The sequence below is a fragment of the Dipodomys merriami genome, unplaced genomic scaffold (genome assembly GCF_024711535.1).
Source record: "Dipodomys merriami isolate MVZ:Mamm:240054 unplaced genomic scaffold, mDipMer1.0.p SCAF_149, whole genome shotgun sequence".
Classification (NCBI taxonomy): Eukaryota; Metazoa; Chordata; class Mammalia; order Rodentia; family Heteromyidae; genus Dipodomys; species Dipodomys merriami.
In genome coordinates this window covers 3,146,164-3,155,882 of record NW_027202815.1, presented here as the reverse complement: position 1 = coordinate 3,155,882, position 9,719 = coordinate 3,146,164, and positions in this window count along the sequence as shown.

Here is a 9,719-nt window from a genome sequence, read left to right as displayed (position 1 = left end):
AGTGTGAGGATTAGGGTTAGTTTTAGTTTGAGACTGGTGTGAGGGTGAGGTTTAGGTTGAGGCTTGGGGTTAGGGTGAGGGCTAGGTTGAGGGTGAACTTTAGGCTTATGATGAGGGTTAGTGTTATGTTTAGGGTGAGGGTTAGGGTGAGGGTCAGCTTTAGTGTGAGGTTTACGGTTAAGGTTAGGGTGAGGGTTAGGATAAGGGTTATGGTGAGGGTTAGGGTGAGGGTGAGGGTTAGGGTTATGATTAGAGATAGGGTTAGTTTTAGGCTGAGGGTGAGGGTGAGGGTGCAGGTGAGGTTTAGGGTTAGCGTTAGGGTTAGGGTGAGGGCTAGTGTGAGGGTGAGGTTTAGGGTGAAGTTGAGGTTGAAGGTGAGGCTGAGGGGTAGGGTGAGGGTGAGGGTTTGGGTTAGGGTTAGTGTTAAGGTGAGGGTGAGGGTTAAGATTAGGTTTAGTGTTAGGGTTATTGTTAGGGTTAGAGTGAGGTTACAGTTCAGTTTAGGGTGAGGGGGAAGGTGAGGGATATGGTTACGGTTAGGGTGAGGTTTAGGGTTAGGGTAAGGGTTAGTGTTAGGAGGAAGTTTAGGGTGAGGGGTAGGGTTAGGGATAGGGTGAGGGGTAGGGTTTTGGTTAAGGTTAAGGTGAGGGTTCGGCTTAGGGTGAGGTTTAGAATTAGGGTTAGTGTTAGGATGAGGGTTAGGGTTAGCAATAGGATTAGTGTTAGGGCTAAGGTGAGGGTGAGGGTTAGGGTTAGGGTTAGGTTTAGGGTGAGGGTTAGGCTTAGGCTGAGGGTTAGGGTTAGTGGGAGGGTTGGTGTTAGGGTTAGGCTTAGTGTTAGGGTGAGGATAAGGGTTAGAGTGAGGGTTAGGGTTAGGGTGAGGTTTAGCGTTAGGGTAAGGGTCAGGGTTAGGGTTAGGGTTATGCTGAGGGTTAGGTTAGAGTTAGGGTTAGGGTTAGGGTAAGGGTTAGCGTTAGGGTGAGTGTTAGGTTTAGGATTAGTTTTAGAGTTATGGTTAGGTTTAGGTTGAGGCTTTTGGGTTAGGGTTAGGGTTAGGGTTAGTTTGAAGCTTAAGGTGAGGGTGAGGGTTAGGGTTAGTTTTAGATTTATCGTGTGGGTAAGTGATAGTGTGAGGGTTAGGGTGAGTGTTAGAGTTAGCATTAGGGTTAGAGTGAAGTTTAGGGTGAGGGATAGGGTTAGGGTTAAGGTGAGCTTGAGGGTGATGGTTAGGGTTAGCGTTAGGGTGGGTTTTAGGGTTAGGGTGAGGGTTAGGGTCAGTGTGAGTGTGAGGGTAAGGGTGACGGTTAGGGTTAGAGTTTGGCTGAGGGTTAGGTTTAGTGTGAGGTTTAGGGTGAGAATGAGGTTGAGGCTTATTGTGAGGTTTAGGGTAAGGGTGAGGGTTAGGGTTAGTGTTAGGGTGAGGGTTAGGGATAGGGTTAGGGTTAGGGATAGGGTTAGGGTTAGAGTGAGGGTTAGGGTAATGGGTATGGTTATGGTTAAGGTGAGGGTTAGGTTTACTGTAAGTATTAGGGTTAGGATTATGGTTAGGATTAGTGTGAAGGTAAGAATTAGGGTGACGGTTAGGGTGAGGGAGAGGTTTAGGGTTAGGATTAGGGTTATGGTTAGTGTTACGCTGAGGGTGATGGTGAGGGTGAGGGTGAGTGTGAGTTTTAGGGTTAGGGTTAGGTTTAGGGTTAGGTTGAGGGTAAGGATTAGTGTGAGGGTTAAGGTGAGGGTGAGTGTTAGGGTTAGGCGGATGGTAGGGGTTAGGGTGAGGGTTAGATTGATAGTGAGGATTATGGTTAGCATTAGTGTTAGGGTTAGGGTGAGGGTTAGGGTTAGGGTTAGGGATAGGGTGAGTATTCGGGTTAGGATTAGTGTTAGGGTGAGCATTAGGCTGAGGGGTAGGTTTAGGGTTAGGCTTAGTCTTAGGGTTAGGCTTAGGGTGAGGGTGGGGTTGAGGATTAGGGTTAGGGTGATGGTTAGGGTTAGGGTTAGGGTGAGGCTTAAGATGAGGGTTAGGGTGAGGGTAAGGTTTAAGGTGAGGGTTAAGTTGAGGGTGAGGGTTATGGTTACCATTAGGGTTAGGGTTAGAGTTAGCGTGAGGTTTAGGTTTAGGTTTAGGTTTAGGGTGAGTGTGAGGGTGCGGGTTAGGTTGAGGGTTAGGATTAGCGTTAGGGTTAGGGTGTGGGTTACGGTTAGGGTTAGTGTGAGGGTGAGGGTGAGGGTTAGGGTGTGGGTGAGGGTGAGATTTAGGGTTAGGAATAGGGTGGGGGTGAGTGTGAGTGTGAGGGTTAGGGTGAGGAATAGGGATAGGGTGAGGATGAATGTTAGGGTGAGGTTTAGTGGTAAGTTAGGGTGAGGGTTAGAGTTAGTGTGATGGTTAGTATGAGAGTTAGTTTAAGGTTAAGGGTCAGGGTTAGGGTGAGGGTTAGGGTTAGGATTAGTTTAGGGTGACGGTGAGGGTGAGCGTTAAGGTTAGCGTTAGGGTTAGGGATAGGTTTAGTTTTAGGGTGAGGTTTAGGATGAGGGTTAGGATTAGGGTTAGGGTTAGGGTTTACGTGAGGGTTAGGGTCAGGGTGAGGGTTAGTGTTAGGGTTAGATTTACGGTGAGAATAAGGGTTAGCATGAGGTTTAGGGTGAGTGTGAGGGTTAGAGTTAGCATTATGGTTAGGGTGAGAGTTAGGGTTAGGTTTATGGTTAGGGTGAGGTGAGGGTGAGGGTGATTGTGAGGTTTATGGTTAGTGTGAGAGATAGGTTTAGGGTGAGGGTTAGGCTTTGGGTTAGGGTGCGGGTGAGCGTGAGGTTGACAGTGAGGCTTAGGCTGAGGGTGAGGGTGAGTGTAGGGTTAGGCTTAGAGTTAGGTTTAGGGTTAGGGTTAGTGTGAGGGTGAAGGTGAGGGTTAGGATTAAGAGTACGGTTAGGTTTAAATTTAGGCTGAGGGTGAGCGTGAGGGAGAGGGTAATGGTTAGGCTTAGGGTTAGGGTTGGTGTGAGGGTTAGGGTGAGGGTAAGGTTAAAGGTTAGGGTGAGGGTTAGGGTGAGGGTTAGGGTTAGGGTGAGGGTTAGGGTTAGGGTGAGGTTAGAGTTATGGTGAGGTTTATTGTTAATGTGAGTGTTAGTGTTAGTGTTTTGTTGAGGGTAAAGGTTAGGTTGAGGGTTAGGGATAGGGTTAGGTTTAGGGTGAGGTTTCGGGTTAGGGTGAGGGTTAGGGTCAGGGGGAGTGTTAGGGTTAGCATTATGTTTAGGGTGAGGGTTAGTGTGAGGGTTAGCGTAAGGTTAGTGTGAGGGTTAGGTTTAGGGTGAGGGTTACGTTGAGGGCGAGAGTAATGTTACGTGTGAGGGTTAGGGTTATGGTGAGGATTATGGTAAACTTGTGGGTTAGGGTGAGGGTTAGGTTTAGGTTTACAGTAAGGGTGAGGGTTAGGGTGAGTGTTAGGTTTGGGGTTAGGGTTAGGGTGAGGGTGAGATTGAGGGTTGGGAATAGGGTGAGGGTTAGGTTTAGGGTGAGGGTTAGGATTAGGATTAATTTTAGGGTGAGGCCTAGGGTGAGGGTGAGGGTTAGGGTTAGGGATAGGGATAGGTTGAGGGTTAGGGTTAGGCTGAGGATTAGGGTTAGTGTAATGGGTAGTTTTAGGGTTAGGGTTAGTGTTAGGGTGAGCGGAAGTTTTAGGGTTAGGTTTAGGGTTATGGTGAGGTTGAGGGTTAGGTTAAGGGTGAGGGTTAGGATTAGGGTGAGGGTGAAGATGAGGGTTAGGATAAGGGTTAGTGTTAGGGTTATTTTTAGGGTTAGGGTTAGGCTTATGGTTACGTTGAGGGTGAGGGTGAGGGTGAGGGTTAGCGTTAGTGTGAGGTTTAGGGTTAGGGTTAGGTTTAGGGTTAGGGTTAGGATGAGGTTTAGGGTGAGGGATAGGGTTAAGGTTAGGGTGACGGTTAGGGTTAGTGTGAAGGTTAGGGTTAGGGTTATGATGAGGGTTAGGTTGAGGGTTAGGTTTTAGATTAGGGTTAGGGTGAGAGTGAGGGTTAGGCTGAGGTTAAGGGTTAGCTTAGGTTTAGGGTTAGGGTGAGGGTAGGGTTAGGCTGAGGGTTAGGCTTAGGGTGAGGTTTAGGGTGAGGTTGAGGGTTAGAGTTAGTGTTAGGTTGAGGTGAAGGTTTAGGGTAAGTTTTAGGGTGAGGGTGATTGTTAGGGTTAGCGTTAGGGTTAGGGTGAGGTTTAGTGTGAGTGTTTTGGTTAGTTTAGGGTGAGGTTTTGGGTTAGTGTGAGGGTTAGGGTGAGGGTAACGTAAGGGTAATGGTGAGGTTTTTGGTGAGGGTGAGGGTTACGGAAAGGGAGAGGGTAAGGGTTAGGGTGAGGGTTAGAGTTAGGGTTAGGAAAAGGATTAGTGTGAGGGATAAGGTGAGGGTGAGGATTAGGGTTAGGGTTAGGTTTAGGTTGAGGGTTAGGTTTAGGCTGAGGGTGAGGGTTAGTGTGAGTGTTGGTGTTAGGTTTAGGCTTAGTATTAGGGTGAGGGTAAAGTTTAGGGTGAGGATTAGTTTTAGGGTGAGGGTTAGGGTTAGGGTGAAGGTGAGGGTTAGGTTTAGGGTGAGGGTAAGGGTTAAGGTTAGGTGTAGGTTTAGGGTTATTGAGGGTTTTGTTGAGGTTTAGGATTAGGGTTAGTGTAAGGGTTAGGGTTAGGGTTAGTGTGAGGATTAGGTTGAGGGTTAGCTTGACGGTTAGGGTTAGTTTGAGGGTTAGGGTTAGGCTGAGGGTGAGGGTGAAGGTGAGAGTTAGTGTTAGGATTAGGGTTAGGGAGAGGTTTTGGGTTAGGTTTAGGGTTAGGATGAGGGTTAGGGTGAGGGGTAAGTTTAGGTTTAGGGTGAGGTTAGATTTATTGTGAGGGTTAGCATTAGGGTAAAGGTTAGGGTGAGGGTGGGGATATGGTTTAGGGTGCGGGTTAGGGTTAGGGTTAGGGTTAGGGATAGGGTTAGGTTTAGGGTGACTGTTAGCTTGAGGGTTTGGTTTAGGTTTAGGGTTAAGGTTTCAGGTGAGGGTTCGGGTTCAGTTTAGGGTTAGGTTAGGGGTTTCGTGTTTGGGTTACTGTTAGGTTTAGGGTGAGGTTTATGGTGAGGGTGAGGGTTAGGGTTAGGTTTAGGTTTATGGTGTTTTTAAGTGATAGCGTGAGGGTTAGGGTGAGTGTTAGAGTTATTAGTAGGGTTTGGGTGAGGGTGAGGCGAGGGTTAGGGTTAGGGTTAGCGTGAGGGTTAGGGTGAGGGTGACGGTTAGTGTTAGAGTTAGGGTGAGGGTTAGGTTTAGTGTGAGGTTTAGGATGAGGATGAGGTTAAGGGTTAGGGTGAGGGTTAAGGTAAAGGTGAGGGTTAGGGTTAGGGTTAGTGTGAGGGTGAGGGTTAGGGTGAGGGTTAGGGTTAGGTTTAGGGTTAGGGTGACGGGGAGGTTTAGGGTTAGGAATAGGGTGAGGGCTAGGGTGCGGTTTAGGGTTAGGGTGAGGGTTAGGCTTAGGGTGAGGTTTAGGTTTAGGGTTAGTTTGTGGGTGGTGTAAGGGTGAGATTTAGGATGATGGTTAGGATTAGGGTGAGGGCTAGGGTGAGGGTTAGGGTTAGCGTTGGGGTGAGGGTTAGGGTTAGGTTAGGTTGAGGTTTGGGGTGAGGGGTAGGGTTAGATTTAGGGTGAGGGTTAGGTTTAGTGAGAGCATTACGCTTAGGCTTAGGGTGAGGGTGGGGGTAAGGGTTATGGTGAGGTTTATGATGGGGTTGATGTTTAGGGTTAGGATTAGGGGTAGAGTTAGGGTAAGGCTGAGCATGAAGTTGAGAGTGCTGGTGAGGTTTACGGGTAGGGTTACGTTTAGGGTGAGGGCTAGGGTGAGGGTGAGGGTTAGGGTGAAGGTTAGGGTGAGGGTGAGGGTCAGGGCCTTTGTTAGATAATGGTTAGGTTTAGGGTGAGGATTAGGTGAGGGTGAGGGTGAGCTTTAGGGTTAGGGTGTGGGTGAGTGTTAGATTTAGGGTGAGGGTTCAGGTGATGTTGAGTGTTAGAGTAAGGTTGAGATTTAGGGTTAGGTGAGGGTTAGGTTTAGGGTTAGGGTTAGAGTTAGGATGGGGGTTTGGGTGAAGGGTACTCTTAAGGTTAGGGTGAGCATTAGGGTTAATGTGAGGGTTAGGGTTAGGGTGAGGATAATGTTAGGGTGACGGTTAGGGTGAGAGTGAGGGTTATGGTTACTGTTAGGGTGAGGGTTAGGGTTAGCTTTAGTGTTAAGTTGAGGGTGAGGGTGAGGGTTAGGGTTAGGCTTAGGGTTAAGGTGAGGTTGAGGGTGAGGATGAGGGTTAGCTTGAGGGTTAGGGTTAAGGTGAGGGTTAGGTTTATGATTAGGGTTATTGTTAGGATTAGGTTTAGGGTGAGGGTGAGGATGAGGGTGAGGGTGAGGGTGTGGGATAGGGTTAGGGTTAGGTTTAGGGTGAGCATGAGGGTTAGGGTTAGGGTGAGGGGTAGGGTTTAGGTTACTGTGAGGGTTAGGGTTAGTGTGAAGGTTAAGGTTAGGGTTAGGGTGAGGTTTAGGCTGAGGGTTAGGGTTTGGATTAGGGTTAGGTTGAGGGTGAGGGTTAGGGTGAGGTTTATGGTTAGCTTAGGGTTAGGTTTAGGGTGAGGGTTAGGGTATGGGTAAGGATTAGGGTGAGGGTTAGTGTTACAGTGAGGTTTAGGGTGAGGTTGTGGGTTAGGGTTAGGGTTAGACTGAGGTTCAGGTTTATGGTGAGTGTTAGGGTGAGGGTGAGTGTTAGGGTTAGCATTAGGGTTAGGGTGAGGTTTAGTGTGAGTGTTTTGATTAGGTTACGTTGAGGTTTTGGGTTAGTGTGAGGGTTAGGGTGAGGGTAAGGTAAGGGTAAGGGTGAGGTTTTTGGTGAGGGTGAGGGTTACGGAAAGGGTGAGGGTGAGGGTGAGGGTTAGGGTTAGGGTTAGGGTTAGGGATAGGAAAAGGGTTAGTGTGAGGGATAAGATGAGGGTGAGGATTTGGGTTAGGGTTAGGTTTAGGTTGAGGGTTAGGTTTAGGCTGAGGGTTAGGGTTAGTGTGAGCGTTTGTGTTAGGGTTAGGCTTAGTGTTAGGGTGAAGCTTAGGGTTATGGTGAGGGTGAGGGTTAGGGTGAGGTTTAGGGTTAGCTTAGGGTTAGGTTTAGGGTGAGGGTTAGGTTGAGGGTAAGGATTAGGGTGAGGGTTAGGGTTAGGGTGAGGTTTAGGGTGAGGTTGTGAGTTACAGTTAGGGTTAGAGTGAGGTTCAGGTTTAGGGTGAGGGTTAGGGTGAGGGTGAGTGTTAGGGTTAGCGTTAGGGTTAAGGAGAGGTTTAGTGCGAGTGTTTTGATTAGGTTAGGTTGAGGTTTTGGGTTAGTGTGAGGGTTAGGGTGAGGATAAGATAAGGGTAAGGGTGAGGTTTTTGGTGAGGGTGAGGGTTACAGAAAGGGTGAGGGTTAGGGTTAGGGATAGGAAAAGGGTTAGTGTGAGGGATAAGATGAGGGTGAGGATTTGGGTTAGCGATAGGTTTAGGTTGAGGGTTAGGTTTAGGCTGAGGGTTAGGTTTAGTGTGAGGGTTTGTGTTAGGGTTAGGCTTAGTGTTAGGGTGAAGGTTAGGGTTAGGGTGAGTTTTAAGGTTAGGGTGAGGGTAAGGGTTAGGGTTAGGACTAGGTTTAGGGTTATTGAGGATTTTGGTGATGTTTAGGGTTAGGTTTAGTGTAATGGTTATGGTTAGGGTTAGTGTTGAGGATTAGGTTGAGGGTTAGCGTGATGGTTATTGTTAGTGTGAGGGTAAGGTTTAGGCTGAGGGTGAGGGTGAGGGTGAGAGTTAGTGTTAGGGTTAGTGTTAGTTATGATGATGGTGAGGGTTAGGGTTAGGATTAGGGTTAGGGATAGGTTTTGGGTTAGGTTTAGTGTTAGGATGAGGGTTAGGGTGAGGGGTAATGTTAGGTTTAGGGTGAGGGTTAGAGTTATTATAAGCGTCAGCGTTAGGGTTAGGGTTAGGGTGAGGGTGAGTATAAGGTTTAGGGTGAGAGTTAGGATGAGGGTTAGGGTTTGGGATAGGGTTAGGGATAGGGTGACACTTATCTTGATGGTTAGGTTTAGGTTTAGGGTTAAGGTTTCGGGTGAGGGTTAGGGTTCAGGTTAGGGTTAGGGTTTCGTGTTTGGGTTAGGGTTAAGTTTAGGGTGAGATTTAGGGTGAGGGTGAGGGTGAGGGTTAGGTTTAGGTTTATGGTGTGGGTAAGTGATAGCGTGAGGGTTAGGGTGAGTGGTAGAGTTAGCAGTAGGGTTAGAGTGAAGGTTAGGGTGAGGGTTAGGGTTAGGGTTAAGGTGAGCTTGAGGGTGAGGGTTAGGGTTAGGGTTAGGGTGAGATTTAGGGTTAGGGTGAGGGTTAGGGTTAGGGTTAGGGTTAGCATGAGGGTGAGGGTGAGGTTGACGGTTAGGGTTAGAGTTTGGGTGAGGTTTAGGTTTAGTGTGAGGTTTAGTGTGAGGATGAGTTTGAGGGTTAGGGTGAGGGTTAAGGTAAGGGTGAGGGTTAGGGTTAAGTTTAGTGTTAGGGTGAGGGTTAGGGTTAGGGTTAAGTGTAGGGTTAGGGTGAGGGGGAGAGTTAGGGTTCGGTTTAAGGTGAGGGCTAGTGTGTGGGTTAGGGTTAGGGTTAGGGTGAGGGTTAGGGTTAGGGTTAGTTTCAGGGTGATGTGAGGGTGAAGTTTAAGATGAGGGTTAGGATTATGGTGAGGACTAGGGTGAGGGTGAGGGTTAGTGTTAGGGTGAGGGTTAGATTTAGGTTTAGGTTGAGGTTTGGGGTGAGGGATAGGGTTAGGTTTAGGGTGAGGGTTAGGTTTAGTTTGAGGGTTAAGGTTAGGGATATTGTGAGGGTGAGGGTAAGGGTTATGTTGAGTGTTATGATCAGGTTGAGTGTTAGGTTTAGGATTAGGGGTAGGGTTAGGGTAAGGCTGAGCATGAGGGTGAGGGTGCGGGTGAGGTTTAGAGTTAGGGTTACGTTTAGGGTGAGGGCTAGGGTGAGGGTGAGGATTAGGGTGAAAGTTAGGTTGAGGGTGAGGGTGAGGGTCTTTGTTAGATAATGGTTAAGGTTAGTGTGAGGATAAGGTGAGGGTTAGGGTTAGGGTGAGCTTGAGGGTTACGGTGTGGGTGAGTGTTAGGGTTAGGGTGAGGGTTCGGGTGATGGTGAGGGTTAGGGTAACGTTGAAAATTAGGGTTAGGTTTAGATGAGGGTTAGGTTTAGGGTTAGGATTAGAGTTAGGGTGAGGGTTCGGGTGAGGTGTACTGTTAAGGTTAGGGTGAGCATTAGGGTTAATTTGAGGGTGAGGGATAGAGTGAAGATAAAGTTCGGGTGACGGTTAGGGTGAGGGTGAGGGTTAGGGTTACTGTTAGGGTGAGGGTTAGAGTTAGCTTTAGTGTTAAGGTGAGGGTGAGAGTGAGGGTTAATGTTAGTCTTACAGTTAAGGTGAGGGTGATGGTGAGGATGAGGGATAGAGTGAGGGTTAGAGTTAGGGTGAGGGTTAGGTTTAGGGTTAGGGTTATTGTTAGGGTTAGATTTAGGGTGAGGGTGAGGATGAGGGTGAGGGTGAGGGTGTGGGTTAGGGTTAGGGTTAGGTTTAGGGTGATGGTGAGTGTGAGGATTAGGGATAGGGTTAGGCTTAGGTTTAGGATTAGGCTGAGGGTGACTGTGAGCTTGAGGTTTAGGGTTAGGGTGAGGGTTAGGTTTA